Raw genomic sequence first — 18,778 nt, forward strand, 5'->3', positions numbered from 1 at the left:
TTGCTGCCTCTGGATCACAGGGTCCCAGGTTCGATTCCCGGCCGGGTTGGGGATTTTCTCTGCCCCGGGTCTGGGTGTTTGTGTTGTCCTCGTCATTTCATCATCATCATCATTCGTGGCAGTGGCTAAATTGGACTGAGTAAAGAAATTGGGCTGTGTGAAAAACTGGGACTTCGTATGGGCGCTGTTGGCCGCGCGGTTGAGCGCCCAACAAAATCAAACATCATCACCACCAAACGCTGAGTGAGCCTGAAGACTGAGGAAAAATCCCCGCTCCATCCTAGATTGAACCCAGGACGTCCAGCACCAGAGTCTAGTGTTCCATCCACTAGACCAGGAGCGCTACACATAATTAAACAGTTATTCAAAATAAAAAAATTATCACGCAGTGCGTATTACTAAATCTAGTGTGTAGGTTCAACAGTGTAGAACTACATTTTAAAGTTCGTAAACTCTTCAGTCAGTTTTAGTTTCTAGGTAGGAGATCACATTGTGATGAACAAACACTAAAGCTGATAAATTTAGAAATTAAAATATCACTAAATCAGTACAAATGCTGGAAATTTTTATTTATTCAACACACCTGCACAGCCAGTGCCTAAGAAGCTTGGGTGCTGCCTCTAAAAAGTTAAAAGTATGACAAAACGAAACATTCACAATTCCGAAAGAAACTTCATCGTTACTGTCGGCTTAACTTGGAAATACTGCTACCTTACGCTTTCTTACAACTCTAATGATAATACTTTCACTGGAATCGTTCTTAAAACCATAAAAATATTCATTCACACGGTCATCCGGATCTTCGTTGGCACTAGCAACGTCTTAATAATTGCCAGAAGCCTGCGAAAGTACATCAGGTACGATCATTTCCTTCCGTTCCCTGTAACCGGCCATCACTAAAAGCAGGAGCAACTCCAAGAAGAAAAACGTAATTACAGTCAAAATGATGAATAAGCAATTAAGGTGTAGGCAATCAAATTTGATAGGTTGGCTATAGGTGTAAACGCCTAAGTAGACGAAGTAGATGAACTAGAGGGTGCTTATAATTAAGCTCCCGTTATTTGAGTCAGTGTAGACGGAAAACTATTTACAGTATAGGTGCCCAAATTTATAGGTTGATGTTCAGATTGTGTGCTGCAGATTTGCGTTATCAGCAGTGCCAGTGTCATACTTGCCGTTAGGGGATGGTACCGGAACGGCGACGTAGGGTTGAAACACAAGCACCAGTGTGCATTACACTAGCCAGCCGGTGTGGCCGAGCGGTTCTAGGTGCTTCAGTCTGGAACAGCGCGACCGCTACGGTCGCAGGTTCGAATTCTGCCTCGGGTATGGGTGTGTGTTATGTCCTTAGGTTAGTTAGGTTTAAGTAGTTCTAAGTCTAGGGGACTGATGACCTCAGATGTTAAGTCCCATAGTGCTTAGAGCCATTTGAACCATCTACTGTGGTTCCAGGTTGTCGTCGATGCAGATGGCGTCACATCGAGTAAATTTTGTAACCTGTAGGCTGCAGTAAAACGTGGTACGAAATTACGAAATATTACCGTCTCATGTAAAAATTAATTTTTTTTCACTGATTTATTCATTGTTCCGAACGTCCTTGCAAATGTTTCCACGAAGTTTCATTTTTCTACCATCGCTTGTTTTACACGAGGGTCCTCGCCAGTGGCGAAAGTTTAATTATAACTGTCCTGTATTGACAGCGGATAGTATCTACAGACAGTAATGTTCAGATCCATCTGCAATTCATGACGTGGGAACACTAGTAAGCTCGGGATCCGTTCTTAGTGTGTTAATAGACCGTTGCTCATTTGCTGCTGCATTCTTGTCGTTGAGGGGGAGCTGCGCCACATACTGGCATTACTTTACTGCTCGGCGAATTGAATCAGCTCTGTGTATCTTCATAACTAACAAGCTGAACGGAAGTTTCGTCTCCGGTAAGACCTCTATGGTGCTGCAATTTTCAGAAACGGTAGTGCACTGTTGTGGACTCTACTCTGTCGAGCAGAATGGATGTTTCCAGCGCCGGGAGTTGGAAATGTAGCGCAGCGCGCGGCATTGTCTAGGTGAAAAATGGCGCCCCAGGCAGGTGGGTAGCAGATCGGGCAGTGCAGTGCAGCGGCAGTAGTAGCGGGGGCGGCGGCGGCGGCGGGAGCGGCGGGGGCGGCCGTATCGACGCGGGGCGCGGGTCGGCGGACCGCTTGAAAAGTGGAGAGCGTCCATCACGCCGGCGGCCGGCGGGCGGCGGGCGGCAGCCACCAGCCAGCCGAGGCCCGAACGGCTGCGCGCTTCCTTCCGGCCCGGCCGCCCGCTCGCCTTCCTGTATCGCGGCCGGCGAGCTGGCCCGCCGCCGCGGCTGCTGCTGCTGCTGCTGCTCTACTCGCCCACACTCCCGACTGGCTCTCTCTGCGAAGCCATCGTACCGAAAACACGAAACCTATGTGACACGCTCAAACACGACAGTACGTACGACTTCAAATCAGCAGCTGATTCAATTCGTGTTGCCCTCATCATTATTAAACTTTCATACCCTTTGCAACAGTACGGTGCAGCACTAGTGTGCTGCAATGCTCAGTGATTGACCGATTACTATTATCCCGGTGAATGGGGGATTGAGGCGCCAGTAGCCGGTCCAACATCACTCTCCTAGGTCACGCTCTCGCCCCATGTCTGTTATCCGCACTCCGCACTTGCGAATGATCATGTCTTTATAAATAACGTCTTTCAGAAAATTATCTACAACTACATACATACTCCGCAATCCACCATACGGTGCGTGGCGGAGGCTACCTCGTACCACAACTAGCATCTTCTCTCCCTGTTCCACTCCCAAACAGAACGAGGGAAAAATGACTGCCTATATGCCTCTATACGAGCCCTAATCTCTCTTATCTTATCTTTGTGGTCTTTCCGCGAAATGTAAGTTGGCGGCAATAAAATTGTACTGCAGTCAGCCTCAAATGCTGGTTCCCTAAATTTCCTCAGTAGCGATTCACGAAAAGAACGCCTCCTTTCCTCTAGAGACTCCCACCCGAGTTCCTGAAGCATTTCCGTAACACTCTGAAACTTCCCCTTTGAACAATTTATACACGACTGCGCTTAAACTGACACACAATATTTTGTTAGCGCAACGCAATCTGACTTTCAAAATTCCCTACAAAAGAATGGCCCTGACTAACATTAAACTATACCTTTCACAAATCACTTACCTCACAAAAATCTTCGCTGCTCAAGCTACTGCAATACAGCGAGCGCCACTACTGCCAGCTAAATAAAAGATTCAAACTATGGAAGGCACTAACTACTGATAGGGATAGTTAGCAAATGAAAGATATTAATAGAGAACAAACAATGTATTTACCTTAATATCATCACAAGTCATAATATATATATCAGTTCATGACAAATTACAAATCTCCGCCATCTCTCTCCCCACATCCACCACTGCTGGCGGCTCACCTCCAACTGCGCAACGCTACGCGCTGTTCACAGCCAGCTGCCTAACACTACAATGGCGAGTATTACAACAATGCAAAGCAGCCACAGACAGCACACAGCACAGCCAGTGATTTTCATACAGAGGTGGCGTTACCAATAAAAAAACCTAAACAGCCTACTTACATAAGAACCTAAACAGCCTACTTACATAAAGAAAACATAAATAGCCTACTTACAACTCGCGTGGTGATCAAACCTACCAGTAACAAACATAGCAGCCCGCCTCTGAATTGCTTCTATGTCCTACCTCAATCCGACCTGACAGGGATCCCAAACGCTCGAGCAGTACTCAAGAATAGGTCGTATTAGTGTTTTATAAGCGGTCTCCTTTACAGATGAACCACATCTTCCCAAAATTCTACCAATGAACCGAAGACGACTATCCACCTTCCCCACAACTGCCATTACATGCTTGTCTCACTTCATATCGCTCTGCAATGTTACGCCCAAATATTTAATCGACGTGACTGTGTCAAGCGCTACACTACTAATGGAGTATTCAGACATTACAGGATTCTTTTTCCTATTCATCTGCATTAATTTACATTTATCTATATTTAGAGTTAGCTGCCATTCTTTAAACCAATCACAAATCCTGTCCAAGTCATCTTGTATCCTCCTACAGTCACTCAACGACGACACCTTCCCGTACACCACAGCATCATCAGCAAACAGCCGCACATTGCTAACCGCCCTATCAAATGGTTCAAATGGCTCTGAGAACTATGGGACTTAACAGCTGAGGTCATCAGTCCCCTAGAACTTAGAACTACTTAAACCTAACTAACGAAAAGACAATCACACACGTCCATGCCCAATGCAGAATTCGAACCGTAACGGTCGCAAGGGTCCAGACTGAAGCGCCTAGAACCGCTCGTCCACTGCGGCCGGCAGTTTCTGAATGACCTCTCCTTCTACTCAACAGATGAATTTTTAGAAATGAAGTAGTTATTGTTTAAAAAAAGTTATATCGTGGAAAGAAACTTTACTTTAAACTGACACGTTCCACATCATTACTAAATGTTGTTTTAATGATCTATGGAACAAGTGTAAATGTAAGGTAATGACAGGTCCTCGCTGAAATGTCAGCTTGCCTCGCCTCGCTTCGCTGCACTGTGCTGCAGGAGCTGAACCCCCTCCCCCTCTCCCCCCCCCCCCCCCCCCTCTGTCACATTTCTTCACAAAAGTAACGTTTCCCAGAACGATTACGTGACGCAGTTAACATCATACAGCACGTGGAAAAAAATTTGATATTTCAGCAGAATCACAGTACAAAAAGGTAGCTCGTTTCTAAACGGAAGATTTATTCTGTCTGTCATTGATAGAAAACTATGCAGACATGAAATAAACACTGTCCCTGAAATGTAGGACACAACTGTCTTCGTAAAGGACACATACAATGAACTTTACACATTTACAGCAGTAACTTTTCACACTTTCCACTTTTGTTAAGAACTTCCTCAGTGACAGAACAAATTGTTCTGTCTGAAATTGCATCAGCCTGTTCTTTGATTTGCCTGCTTATAATACAAGGACGTGGTATTAAATCTGAAACCCTGACTTCTCCATAAAGTGCACCTAGACATATTAATTCTTGAGCTATTTCTTTTAAACCTTTACCACAAAGTGCATTAAATGACCTCACACCTTTACCACACATTACAATACACTTCGCTGTTATACTATTTTTGTATTACTGCCAGTATCCGCTGTTACTTTTCTTCCCAACTCGAAACACAATAACATACAGCAGTTTCTTCATGATACGTACCCACTGGAGTTGCTGTTATCGTCTATAACCAATAGACGTTTATTCCACACATCGCCTTTTCAGGACCTCCAGTTTCTGTAAAGTGCGCACATCGGTTGCAGGCTTAACTTCCTCAAACTGCATTATTACGGACACACATAAAACACAAATCTGTGCTGGCAGTATTTGTGCACGAATAAAGACATGTTAAACGTATGTCGAGTCAAACAGCCTATCCAGTTCGGCCGTGCTCGGCCCACTTCGCATTGTATTCTTGCTTACTCTGACATGCAGAACTGTGTTCGACACTTTTACTCTTTGATTTAGGGTGCACTAGCAGGTGAACCTTAAGCCGTCCCCACAAGGGAGGAGTTCGTTAACGTTGACGTGGAGCTGTACGAGTTTTGTGAAGTAGCTTCCTGTAATTTCACGTTGAGGAGCCACAGCCTAGCGAGAAACACAAATTAAGTTTGTAATATTTCGTCAACGTGCTACGAAAATTGAACCAATAAGAGACAAGAAGCAGAATTTGCGAGACATCATGTTGTATAAGGGCGGCTGAAAAGCGATGCCTCCGAATTTTTAGTGTGAAAAAGTCTTAAAGCTTTTTAAATAAAACAAACGTTATAAACGTTCCACTGCTTTATTCTTCGTGTTTTTGCAGCCCTCTGCCGTTAATGTGCTCCGAATTGTAACATGGCGGTGTGTAACGAAACTACGTCGGCGCGTGATAAAGAGCGTACTGTAATCCGGGGTACCCGTTGTCTAGGGGTAGCGTCCTTGATTCATAATCAAAACGTCTTCGGTCCCGGGTTCGATCCCCGTCACTGCCTAAATTTTGATAAATAATCAGCATTGGCGGCCGAAGACTTCCGGCATAAGAAGTCAGCCCCATTCTGCCAACGGCCTTGTCAAAGAGGGCGGAGGAGCGGATAGAGGTTCAGGGCACTCTCTTGTCCTAGGGGTGGGAAATTGCCCCTAAAGGAGGAAGAATCAGTAATGATCGACGACATGAGGATGCAGAAAGCTATGGAAACCACTGCATTAAAGACACGTAACAAGTATCCACAGGACATGTGGCCTGTATTTGAAGAAGTGTCATGATGATCTCTCCATTGGCAAAAGATTCCGGAATAGTCCCCCATTCGGATCTCCGGGAGGGGACTGCCAAGGGGGAGGTTACTATGAGATTGAATAATCAACGAAAGGATAACGTTCTAAGAGTCGGGGCGTGGAATGTCAGAAGCTTGAACGTGGTAGGGAAACTAGAAAATCTGAAAAGGGAAATGCAAAGGCTCAATCCAGATATAGTAGGGGTCAGTGAAGTGAAGTGGAAGGAAGACAAGGATTTCTGGTCAGACGAGTATCGGGTAATATCAACAGCAGCAAAAAATGGTATAACGGGTGTAGGATTCGTTATGAATAGGAAGGTAGGGCAGAGGGTGTGTTACTGTGAACAGTTCAGTGACCAGGTTGTTCTAATCAGAATCGACAGCAGACCAACACCGACAACGATAGTTCAGGTATACATGCCGACGTCGCAAGCTGAAGATGAACAGATAGAGAAAGTGTATGAGGATATTGAAAGGGTAATGAAGTATGTAAAGGATGACGAAAATCTAATAGTAATGGGCGACTGGAATGCAGTTGTAGGGGAAGGAGCAGAAGAAAAGGTTACAGGAGAATATGGGCTTGGGACAAGGAATGAAAGAGGAGAAAGACTAATTGAGTTCTGTAACAAGTTTCAGCTAGTAATAGCGAATACCCCGTTCAAGAATCACAAGAGGAGGATGAATACATGGAAAAGGCCGGGAGATACGGGAAGATTTCAGTTAGATTACATCATGGTCAGACAGAGATTCCGAAATCAGATACTGGATTGTAAGGCGTACCCAGGAGCAGATATAGACTCAGATCACAATATAATAGTGATGAAGAGTAGGCTGAAGTTCAAGACATTAGTCAGGAAGAATCAATACGCAAAGAAGTGGGATATGGAAGTTCTAAGGAATGACGAGATACAAGTTCTCTAACGCTATAGATACAGCAATAAGGAATAGCGCAGTAGGCAGTACAGTTGAAGAGGAATGGACATCTCTAAAAAGGGCCATCACAGAAGTTGAGAAGGAAAACATAGGTACAAAGAAGGTAGCTGCGAAGAAACCATGGGTAACAGAATAAATACTTCAGTTGATTGATGAAAGGAGGAAGTACAAACATGTTCCGGGTAAATCAGGAATACAGAAATACAAGTCGCTGAGGAATGAAATAAATAGGAAGTGCAGGGAAGCTAAGACGAAATGGCTGCAGGAAAAATGTGAAGACATCGAAAAAGATATGATTCTCGGAAGGACAGACTCAGCATACAGGAAAGTCAAAACAACCTTTGGTGACATTAAAAGCAACGGTGGTAACATTAAGAGTGCAACGGGAATTCCACTGTTAAATGCAGAGAAGAGAGTAGATAGGTGGAAAGAATACATTGAAAGCCTCTATGAGGGTGAAGATTTGTCTGATGTGATAGAAGAGGAAACAGGAGTCGATTTAGAAGAGATAGGGGATCCAGTATTAGAATCGGAATTTAAAAGAGCTTTGGAGGACTTACAGTCAAATAAAGCAGAAGGGGTTGATAACATTCCATCAGAATTTCTAAAATCTTTGGGGGGAGTGGCAACAGAACGACTATTCACGTTGGTGTGTAGAATATATGAGTCTGGTGATATACCATCTGACTTTCCGAAAAGCATCATCCACACAATTGCGAAGACGGCAAGAGCTGACAAGTGCGAGAATTATCGCACAATCAGCTTAACAGCTCATGCATCGAAGCTGCTTACAAGAGTAATATACAGTAGAATGGAAAAGAAAATTGAGAATGCGCTAGGTGACGATCAGTTTGGCTTTAGGAAAAGTAAAGGGACGAGAGAGGCAATTCTGACGTTACGGCTAATAATGGAAGCAAGGCTAAAGAGAAATCAAGACACTTTCATAGGATTTGTCGACCTGGAAAAAGCGTTCGGCAATATAAAATGGTGCAAGCTGTTTGAGATTCTGAAAAAAGTAGGGGTAAGCTATAGGGAGAGACGGGTCATATACAATATGTACAACAACCAAGAGGGAATAATAAGAGTGGACGATTAAGAACGAAGTGCTCGTATTAAGAAGAGTGTAAGACAAGGCTGTAGCCTTTCGCCCCTACTCTTCAATCTGTACATCGAGGACGCAATGATGGAAATAAAAGGAAGGTCCGGGAGTGGAATTAAAATACAAGGTAAAAGGATATCAATGATAAGATTCGCTGATGACATTGCTACCCTGAGTGAAAGTGAAGAAGAATTAAATGATCTGCTGAACGGAATGAACAGTCTAATGAGTACACAGTATGGTTTGAGAGTAAATCGGAGAAAGACGAAGGTAATGAGAAGTAGTAGAAAAGAGAACAGCGAGAAACTTAACATCAGGATTGATGGTCACGAAGTCAATGAAGTTAAGGAATTCCGCTACCTAGGCAGTAAAATAACCAATGACGGACGGAGCAAGGAGGACATCAAAAGCAGACTCGCTATGGCAAAAAAGGCATTTCTGGCCAAGAGAAGTCTACTAATATCAAATCATCATCATCATCTTGGACAGTTTCCAGCCACTGGCTGGGTCTGTCGGGAACACAAGCCTCTCCATCGTGTTCTGTCTTTCCACCATTCCCCCTCTTCCACCTTCGTCCAGTTCTCTCCTCTTCTCATCACACATTCCTTCACTCCCTTCACCCATCTATCTCTTGGCCTTCCTCTGGGCCTCTTCCCCTCCAGTTGCAGATCAAACATCCTCTTTGGAATTCTTCCCTCATCCATTCTCTTCATGTGTCCATACCACTGCAGTCTTGATTTTTCTATCCTGTCCTGTACTGGTTCCTCCTTTAGTCTTTCCCTCACATACACATTTCGCAATCTGTCTCGTCTTGTTACACTCAACCTGCTCCTCTGGAACTTCATTTCACTAGCCTGTATTATACTTTTGTCGCTTTTGTGCATTACCCATGTCTCACTTCCGTATGCCAATATGGGGACAAAGTAGGTTCGGTATATAATTCCCTTGGATTTCTGTGGCACCTCCTTGCTCCAAATAAGCCCCCTAATGCATTTGTAGAACTGCCCTGCTTTTCTGCACCTTTCATTATTTCCATCGCGTTTCCCCCCTTACTTTCAATCATGCTTCCCAGGTACTTGAAGTTCTCTACCACTTGTAGTTTTTCCCCTCCACAAGTTATATCCACATTTGGCCTATTCTTCTTCCTTGTTGTGACAATTATTTCACTTTTCTTTGCAGAGAAATGCATTCCATATTGTGCTGCCGTTGCCTCCCATACATCTAACTGCTCTTGCACCTCCTTCTCGCAATTTCCCCATAACATCAGGTCATCGGCAAAAAGCACTGCTTTCATTTTATGATCTCCAATTGCATCTGATACTTGCTGTAGGATTTCATCCATGACAATAATAAACAATAAAGGCGAAAGTGCACTTCCCTGTCGCAGCCCATTTTCCAGCTTGAACCATGCAGTACGTTCCCTCCCCACCTTCACACTATCAAATACCGGCCTTAATTTGAGGAAGAAATTTCTGAAGATGTACGTCTGGAGTGCAGCATTGTATGGTAGTGAAACATGGACTGTGGGAAAACCGGAACAGAAGAGAATCGAAGCATTTGAGATGTGGTGCTATAGACGAACGTTGAAAATTAGGTGGACTGATAAGGTAAGGAATGAGGAGGTTCTACGCAGAATCGGAGAGGAAAGGAATATGTGGAAAACACTGATAAGGAGAAGGGACAGGATGATAGGACATCTGCTAAGACATGAGGGAATGACTTCCATGGTACTAGATGGAGCTGTAGAGGGCAAAAACTGTAGAGGAAGACAGAGATTGGAATACGTCAAGCAAATAATTGAGGACGTAGGTTGCAAGAGCTACTCTGAGATGAAGAGGTTAGCACAGGAAAGGAATTCGTGGCGGGCCGCATCAAACCAATCAGTAGACTGATGACCAATAAAAAAAAAATAATCGAATTTCGAACACACACATGGAGCACGCTCTCCTCCAGCATGACAAACCAGACCACACGCGAGCGCTGCGACATTGGCAACAATCCGACACCTTGGTTTCACTGTCAGCGGTCACCCTCCATACAGTCCCCGAGTATCAACAAACTGGTCCATTGGTGGAAGAAATGTGTTCGTTGTCAGGGAGACTATGCTGAGAAATAAATATTTACACATGAAGAACAAGGATGGAGAATCTTAATAATGTTTGTTTTATTTTTAAGCTGTAAGCGTTTTCACCTAAGAAATTCGGAGGCATTACTTTCCAGCACGCCCTCGTATTTATCGTTTTCAGTTGAAACCAATGTTTGGTGAGTTTTATTTTACGGCTTACACCCTATGAATACATGCTGTTTCTAAGCACTAACACACTGAGGATTTCTCGGAAACACTCAATACTGATACGATTTGTTGCAATAAAATGACGAAAAACGTCATATCTGTGGTTGAAGAATTTTCGTTTGCAGGCACGCCCTCGAATTTTCGTGTTCCTCGAATGTAATGGAAGTACACCACCCGGTCGGAGTGGCCGAGCGGTTCTAGGCGCTACAGTCTGGAACCGCGCGACCGCTACGGTCGCAGGTTCGAATCCTGCCTCGGGCATAGATGTGTGTGATGTCCTTAGGTTAGTTAGGATTGAGTAGTTCTAAGTTCTAGGGGACTGATGACCTTAGAAGTTAAGTCCCATAGTGCTCAGAATCATTTGAACCATTTTTTGAAGTACACCTTTTTAAGACAAGCCACACGGAAGACTCATCAAAAGTGTCAATTAATAACATTGCAGCAATTTAATCCTTGAAATGATGGCACCTAAAACACTATGTCGTTTGTTATAAAAGTTCAGCACAGGTCAGTTGTTAAAGCTGTTGAGTTATGGAACTGTGTAGCGGGTTTGCGTCTTGCTGTACCCAGAAGTTTTTCACCTTCACGTTTTCTAAAAGCTTGTGAGACTTTCTCATTAAATTGATTCAAATATTTTCTGTAATATTCGAAGTTATGCAAACGTAAATGCTCTCTCTCTCTCTCCCTCCCTCTCTCTCTCTCTCTCTCTCTCTCTCTCTCTCTGTCTCTCTTGTCTCTCTCTCTCTCTCTCTCTCTCTCTCTCTCTCTCAAGAGTGAGTCTGCCCGATTTTGTGAATTTTTATACGTTGATGTCTTCACTGACTGGACAAGCCACCTTTCTTTTTCTCTTATAACATGTTCATCGGTATTAAAGGTTTTTCTAATGCACACTTGACACTCAGCAACAAGACTATCATGTAGACAAGGAAGAAAATGCACGTTTCAAAAAAGCTAATGTAATAATTTCACGCTCGTCCATTTTGTAAACAAACTGTATGGTTTGGAAGCCAGATACAGCCAACAGCTGCCACTGGAGAGCGCTTTAGTCACAAATCACATTGACTAGCACGTCCCACGTGACACGGGCAAGACGTTTCGTGAGGGTGTATTTTCTTTCCGCGCCTGCGTTAACATTAGCTGCCTCGTCCCGTGTGTGGACGGCATTACCTTCTACTTCTATTTGGGACATGTTGTTTCCACTCTAACTGCCAAAGAAAGTACGAAATAGTTACATAGACGAGCACTCATGTCGAACATTAGAGATTTACGTCGACTCTAGCTATTGTTCTGAGTGATTCGAGCGATCAAGCATTTCACTCACAGTACTAACCACTACCTCGGAAATCGCGATGTATTCGGAAAAAGCAGCCAAATATGCGCTTTTCATTCACAGCCATTTACACTGTCATATTAGATCCTGACCTAACCACAATCTCGGAAATCGTAACGTTTACCATCCTCAAAGCAGGTCGACATGTACTTGCCGATCGACATACGATCGACTCATATATTGGGATCGGTCACACCGGCGTCACATCACTGCTTGTCACCGTTCGTATGGAAACAAGGTCTCCCGCATGTTTTAGTGTTTTCTATTCCGTCTGAGGTACTGTCGTTCGTCACCGACTTTTGTTTGCTGTAGTGCGCATGCCGAGTCAGCAGTGGTTTTGGACTTCGTTTGGTGCCGTGTCCACTCCCACATGCAGTTTGTTTTTACTCGGCATGATGGCATATACCGACAAGACAATGAAACGTGTCAAACAGTTCGCAGTGTACGTGTGTGGTTCGTAGAGCACCAGGATGAGCTTACGTTACTCCCCTGACCACCAAACTCCCCGAATTTAAGCCCAATCAAGCACGTGTGGGACCACCTCGATCGGGCTTTTCACTCCATGGATACTCAACCGAGAAACCTAGTGCAGCTGACCAAGACTGTGGAGTCGACAGGGCTATGCATTCCTGTCGGTACCTTCCATAAACTCGCTGCAAAACGTTGTTCTTCAGGCTTCAATGAGACTGGAGCATGTACATATTCTGTTATCTATTCCACATTTAATTGGCCTCTGGAGTGGCTACGCGTAGTTCAGTTACAGAGGGAGCAGTATCTGGTGGGAAAAGTAGGGAAGTAAACACCCACCGCAAATTCAGAGAGCAGCGAGAATTGACGAGAATCTGTACACTTGACAGCAAAAAAAGTGGGTCACCCCTGAATTCCAACGTGTAGGCTGCACCTGAATGTATGCAACCAACATTGCATATCTGTGTTGCACATAGTCGCAACCATCCACAGTACAGTCGTCGTAAGATACACAATGGGTAGCGCTAGAGACTACTAGAGAACATCGGTCTTTATGACAGTCCGTCCAGATATAAAGTAACACCACGATAGTACAGAAGAGATCAGACAATCCTTAACGTTTGTAAACTAAACCTAATTACAATAAGCGACATTTCATATGTTATGGGACAACTAGTTTTGTCACATAAATCGTTCAGTAATCCTTAGGCACAATTAAATATTTGAGACAGTATATGGATTTATAAAGTTGTATGGCAATTGGAAACAAGTTCTTTGCTGTCTAAAAGGTTTACGCAACACATGCTGAACGTTGTTCAACGTTCAACGGGGAGTGGATTCGCATCAACTTTATGTAATACTAAGCAGTTAAAAGAAAACGTGATTAACGGCGGCAACCACTCTACGGAAATCCCAACATTAACAGCGAATCACAAGTAATATCATTGTTCACATTACTCATCAACAGTTACTTGTACACGAAGTTGTACTTTAAATGACATGACCAATGTCTTTGTTATGGATCCGGATGCAAACCCAGAATGTAAAGCCATTGTTAACCAAGCAAAGCTTTGTGCCTTATCGAGACTCGATCACTAGGCAGAAAGAGACGTCAAATATTGACGTTTGCATCAGTATCAGTTATCAACAACTTGAACGTAAATGACGATAAAGTCTGTACGAAAGCCAGAACCCTAACATAACAATTACCTTCTTGGTAATTAACCTCGAAAGACGGTGTATAGTGTTGCATTTTCAAGGAATAAAGGATGCACATGTTTAAAATTGAAATGCCATCATATAATGCTGGGGACAAGGATGCGAACCCAGCACCTAATCAGATTGTTGAATAAGTACGTAAAATCAGAATGTAGATATCACAGTTTGTCACCAGTAGTGGGGTTGGAACCTTAAATGACGACTGAAGTTGTATTGTCTGACCGGGATTCGAACCCGGCGCCTACAGCTGTCGTTGTCTAACCAGGAACAGACGAGAAATGTCCAATGTTGATCCACCATCAGCGAGATGTGCACACGCTTAACTAGGTGACGAAAACGTCTATGCTGACTGCTACGGTCGAAGGTTCGAATCCTGCCTCGGGCATGGATGTGTGTGATGTCCTTAGGTTAGTTAGGTTTGAGTAGTTCTAGGTTCTAGGGGACTGATGACCTCAGATGTTGAGTCCCATAGTGCTCAGAGCCATTTGAACCAATCATGCAGGCTAAGATTTCGTGGCTGACGGAAATTAACAGTCATTCCTGACTAGGAATAAAGAGAGTGATATACCTCATTTTTGGACAGTATCAGTTAGCAAATATCAACTTTAAATTACACAACATTACATTTTTAATGGACGCGAATTCTTACCCAGCATCTATTGTCCCTGTTAACGAACTACGAGAGATGTTAAATATTACTTCTTCACAAGTAACTTACTTGAAATGCAGTGAGGTAAAGCTTTGTGTTGGACAGGGATTCGAACCCAGAACCTAATCGGACTGTTGTCGAAGCACAATCAACTTTGACATATCGGATTTTCTCAGCAGTAGCTAGATGTATTAAATGAAATGACGAGACGAAACATTAATTTTTCCTTTCCAGGACTCCAACCCGGCACGTATCACTGTTATATTCTAGAGAAAGGGAACGTTAAGTATGGGTTTGTCACACCAGCAGCGACATGTGAGCATGTTTGAACTAGAAATAATATGACGAAGTGCTCAGTGCTGACTGAGAGTCGAACCCCAAACATATCGTTGTTGACTACACAGAAAGAGACGACACTTGCCGAATTTTTCTCCACCAGCAGCTCGGAATAACATCCTTGAACTTACAGTGATCTCGCAAATAGTTCTGTGTCTCACTGGGAGTCAAAAACGTCACATATCTTTAGTGTTGACAACGAATGAAAATGCATTAAAAATAAAAATTATTATCCACCAGCAGATAGGTGTTATCATGCTAGAGCTTGATAATACATAGTGAAAAGTTTAGTGCTTGGCCAGGATTCCAGCCCACTCATGCGCAATATGTGGAGATGTTGAGGAATCCGCAGTTTTGAACAAACAACAAGTTGTAGTCGAGCTGTATTGTCACGAAGCGATCAAATTCCGCGTTAAGGGGGGTCTGAGTTGCATTCCCAGTTCAGAACCATTTTTATCGACATACAGAAGCTCACATAAAAGACGGAATAAGTGTCCTGTGAGCATACACAGAGTTTGTTTCGTCACTAGAAATTAATAACTGGTATAAGAAAGGTTAGTGGTGATAGAGTTTCTACATGTCGCCACTCCTTACATTAATGTGGTTCCACCTAACGTCTACTTGGTAGAGAAGGAATACCATGTTTAATGCGATTTGCAGACCACAATGCCTTTCTACCTTCTTCATTTGGCGTAGCCAGAAGAGAATAGAATCTGCCTCTCCCTATCAAAACACATCGGCAGAAGTTGGAATCGAACCGAGACCACCATTACATGAAACTATCATCAGTCCAAGAGACCAGCAAACTCTTCTCTACAACTCAGTTCTCTATCATAACACCGTTGCGGCACACAAGATGAAAATTCTGAGACACAGACTCCCTGTAGTGGTTTGCAGCATGTTCAGTACATTCATTTACTTGGTTGACCATTTCGCCATGAACTAGCTGCCCCGCCTACCCAGTGCATACATTCGACTCCATTTTGTAATCACCGAAATAAAATCACGTAACTGCCACCTACACAGAACTGCCAACAGTGCAGGATGCAGAAATTTAAATAGGAAGTGTTCCTTTCCATTTGAGCTACTCTAATGCGCTATCTGTTTGTTGAAACCATCGTGCAGTGCAAAAGAAATGCTGTAACTGTCTGTCTCTCAGAAGTCTAGATCCGGCCATATGCATTATCTCACAGCACTGTGGAATGCCTAAGTTCTGGAGGAACTGTTGTTCACTTCCGGATGTGCTGTAGCTACGTCACAGCTAGTAGCGTAACGGTAAGCGTCGCGCACTGTTGATAAGACGTCGCGTGTTCTATTACATTCACCACTACATTTTTTTTAAACGCCTGATGTCTGCTGAAGTTATCAATTTAATGCAACTTTGAACATAATCCTCTTCACTTCTCAACCCAAAATAGTCGCATGTGGAAAAAAGGCTAACTTCTACATCATTTTGTTCTTTTCAGGCGTATCGTTGACGGTCGATTCGAATTTCTTCAGAGACGCTTGTATTGTATAGCAGCTTGGCAGTCAGAAAGCCGAGATCTACGACCACTAACACAACTTACTCAGTCGAGCTGCCAAGAGGATTTGATGTGTAAAGGTTTTCTTCTGATTTTGTTACAGAGATTTTTCTGGGAATTGGTAGCTGCATGGAATAATACACAAGAAAAGTTCGCACGCGGTGCCACTACCACGGTTAGAACTGACGATGTTCTTAACCGTTGGAACAAGAGACACGGGCGGTACCACGGCGCTACGGACACACTGCTGCCAGCACGCCACTGTCGTCATGGTATTAGCCGCTCAGCCCCATAACGCACCATGAAAGATATTAAAAGTTGTCACTTACGTGAAGAATAGCATTTCTTTAGCCAAAAAATTGAAATTTCGGTCTCAGTGTCTTCGTTTACGTGAGGATTATATACCACGAGTCATTCAAATGGAAAGGGAATATCAAGTGAATTTAGCGAGTCAGTTCAGTACCATACGTGGAAGTGATTGCACTGTCACAGTGTTGCCAAATGTTTGTGACGTTGTTGACAATTCTCAGCTGTGCTAGGAACAGCTCTGTAGTGTTATAGGAGGAGAATCCTGTGCTCCCGTCGTAGTAGGATACGGTGAGGAGGCGCTGGGTTTGGTTAATATGCAGCGTTTTCTCCTATCAGCTGTGTCAAACATTCAGGTGTGTAATCTCCCATCACGATTACAGTTTCCCACAAAATATATACGAATAAAACACTTACCTTGTTACTTTGTTACAAAAGATTATTTCAGTACAATAAAAAGTCTTTGGAAATCAACTTTGCCAACCTGTCACGAAAAGTAAGACAATAAACACTTTGCACCTCAAAATCGATTGCATCTATGTGCAGTCTTGTGATCATACAAGTACAATTTCATGAACTGCACGAGAATGTGTTAAAATGTTAGTGCGAATGGAAGCTGTAAGAAACACAGTTACCTAATTATACTGTACCACGTAATAATCAATTCATTTGTTAATTCAGAAGAGAAGAAACTAAAAATTATGCCCATTAAGGCAGAAACTAAAGTGCAGATGCGGGCACTGTGCAGATCTGCGCTTTTTCATCTTCAGATCTATACAAATAATGTATACTAACCAGCGTATTCATTGCTTTCGTAATGTTTCCCACTTGTTTAGTCTTCTTATGATGAACTGGATCCACACCCATGAGTCTCATATTTTCTTTGTACCCTTATATCTACTACCTTTGTGTGTTATTGTTCGGTGTTCAAAAAGCAAAATATTATGCCTGCTCCCACGAGGTATTAAAATGAGGTCGCAGAAAGGCTAACGAATTATAATCAAAATACAGTGAGACGCCAATTTGTCTGTCGTCATGGTGTTAAGTGGACAGAAATAGTTGGGTGTTATTGTCGTCTTTTCTTATTGAGATTTTGATATCATCCTGACACAAGACGCCGAGATAAATGTGTATATTCTCCGTGACGAAACATCCCACATTCCATTCATCCTGATCCATTCGTTACGTGCATCGGCGGCAATGAGTGATAGGAAAGCTGTTGTGGGGTGACGAATAACAATAACAATGGTAGTAATTACAAATCAATAATCAAGGATGTTTACTGCATTACAGACGATTAACAAAATAACCAAGAATGGCTGAGTGTTTAATTGGCGCACTGAGCATGTGTTCTTACCACTTTTTTACTGAATTCTGTCCTAGTTGTTTGCAGAGAGAAAACAAAGAACCACGTAGCCATACATATCGCTAGTACAACGAGATATTACCTATCAATTATCCTTGCTTTACATCACGAGACGAACATGGCGTCACTGAGCTGATATTTGAAATACATTTCTGTTTTCTCTCTCTGTCTCCCTCTCCCTCTCTCTTTATTTTTATTTTAATTTTTTGAGGAAAGCATCGAAGAAATTTAGTGGAAGGGGTTCAAGGCTTTCCTATTTTTAGTTAGCTGGTAAAATAACGTCGAAAAAGCAGTTAAGTTTACCATTGGAAAGTTTATTCTACTCACGAAACATTGTTTATAAATTGCACTATTGATAAAAGGAAATATTTTAATACAGGATGATAAAAAACAAATGGGTTCAACAAAAATGTGAACGAATATTCCCTGAATGGGTTTCCAAGTTTTCCAAGTTCTATAATGGATCGAAGGATACCTATGCCATATCACATCTATAATCTAGGTTTAAATTAAGTTTCACAAAAGAGAAAACTATCAAAATGGTCTACAGTGACCCTCAATATCTTTAATTACTTATTTAACTTGTCGTAAATTATAGTAGTTGATGTGGCTTCTCAATAATTATATAACAGAAAAATCATCACATTTCAGATTTTTACTTCAAGTAGCAAATGTGAACACCATGAGATTTAATTGACGATCGACACTAGTATTACATAAAAAGTGGATGTAACAGATGAGACTTCTGCAGTTCTGAGTGAAGCTTTATGCACTCAAAAATGCAGCATCGCCTGAGTTCATTACCTTGTCAGTGTTTAGGCAGCGTCAGGGGCTGACGGGCGGCACAGCTCCACGCACCTTGTCGTCTCGGAAGCAACTCTCTTCTAACTTCTCCTTACT

This window comes from Schistocerca serialis, chromosome 2 (assembly GCF_023864345.2).
Source record: "Schistocerca serialis cubense isolate TAMUIC-IGC-003099 chromosome 2, iqSchSeri2.2, whole genome shotgun sequence".
Lineage (NCBI taxonomy): Eukaryota > Metazoa > Arthropoda > Insecta > Orthoptera > Acrididae > Schistocerca > Schistocerca serialis.